At 46.2% G+C, this 1,444-nt stretch overlaps 1 non-coding gene across 1 annotated transcript; it reads left to right on the top strand.

Moving 5' to 3' along the window:
- The first annotated feature begins 933 nt into the window (after positions 1–933).
- On the top strand, positions 934–1,007 carry TRNAE-UUC (transfer RNA glutamic acid (anticodon UUC)). The gene has a single exon. It is a non-coding gene; the product is annotated as a tRNA-Glu (tRNA).
- Positions 1,008–1,444: the final 437 nt, after the last annotated feature.

The raw sequence follows: 1,444 nt of genomic DNA, 5'->3' as shown, positions 1-1,444 counted from the left end.
GGAGTGTAGTATAGTAACTATACTCCAATAAAAGTTAAAAATTAAAAAAAAAAAAAGAACTAAGCAAAGTTGACAAAAAGATTAGGAAGCAGAGAGTTTTAAATGCTTGGGATCCATGTGTACCCAGGTCTAGGGGCTGCTTGAGGAAGTGGGTCAAAGGGGGCACTGTCTTCAGGTAAAACGCTGACCTCAAAATGGAATAAGATTCTTGTCACCTGCATTTTTAGAAAGCTCCTTGACCAGTTTAAAGGGGATCACACTTCGAGCAATACGGAGTGATTGCCTGAGATTCCCTATCCAGCCCCTCCTCCTGAGTGCCTATCCCAAGGGTGTAGAATGCATTTGGATCATGGGCTTTTCCGATAGAAACAATGGTCACAGCACCTAATGCAGGTGTATTAGAGCATCGCACAGCTCCCTCATCCCCTCAGCAAGCATTTATTAAATAAGTTCTGTGTCCAGCAATGAGTTGGTTGGTGTTGTTGCTACACAATAAATAGAAAGCCCAGCTGGCTGCCATTTCCAGGTTGGCAGCTGGTTAGGTGGTAGAATATCATATATCCCACACAAATAGCATGGAGAGGGAAGAGACAGAGGCCCTGTGATCACAAGACCTGGTCGTAGCCTTATCTTTAGAAGCTGTGTGACCTCAGGCAAGTTATTCCAACTCCCAGGCTGTCAGTTTCCTCACCTGCCAAGTGAGAAGTTTGGAAAAATAGTCGCTGACTTTTTTGTCTTTTATCTCCATCATTTTGTGATTTTATACATTGCTTTATACAATTGTATATCAAAAGTCTTCCAAATTACAAGTGCCAAATAACATACCCCCAAATTTTATAATTGACATTTTACAGCGTCCATGTCTGTGGCATAGAAACATGTTACAGGTAAAATGGGGTCATCATGACATATAAGATACATCTTTTAGGGAACTCCCTGGTGGTCCAGTGGTTAGGACTTGGCACTTTCGTTGCCTTAGGGCCCAGGTTCAATCCCTGGTCGGGGAAGAAAGATCCCTAAAGCCACGCAGCAAGGCCATTTTTTTTTTTTTTTTTTTTTTTGCGGTACGCGGACCTCTCACTGCTGTGGCCTCTCCCGTTGCGGAGCACAGGCTCCGGACGCGCAGGCTCAGTGGCCATGGCTCACGGGCCCAGCTGCTCCGCGGCATGTGGGATCTTCCCGGACCGGGGCACGAACCCGTGTCCCCTACATCGGCAGGCGGACTCTCAACCACTGCACCACCAGGGAAGCCCACAATGTTATACTTTTAAAAAGACCAATTTCCAGTGCTTTTTGCAGAAGCTATTGGGGAAAGTGGGGAAAGTTTCCCCATATTTAGAGGCTAACTTCTTTAGAAGGGAGCTCCCATGCTCACCCCGCAATCTGTTGGTACCACTGTCTGAGCTAGAACCAGGAGCTGGCGGGACCTCTTAACTTTACCCAG

The sequence above is a fragment of the Lipotes vexillifer genome, unplaced genomic scaffold (assembly GCF_000442215.2).
Source record: "Lipotes vexillifer unplaced genomic scaffold, Lipotes_vexillifer_v1.1 scaffold484, whole genome shotgun sequence".
In the NCBI taxonomy this organism is placed as follows: Eukaryota; Metazoa; Chordata; class Mammalia; order Artiodactyla; family Lipotidae; genus Lipotes; species Lipotes vexillifer.
Note: the sequence above shows the minus strand (reverse complement) of the source record. Positions and strands in the feature narration are given on the sequence as shown.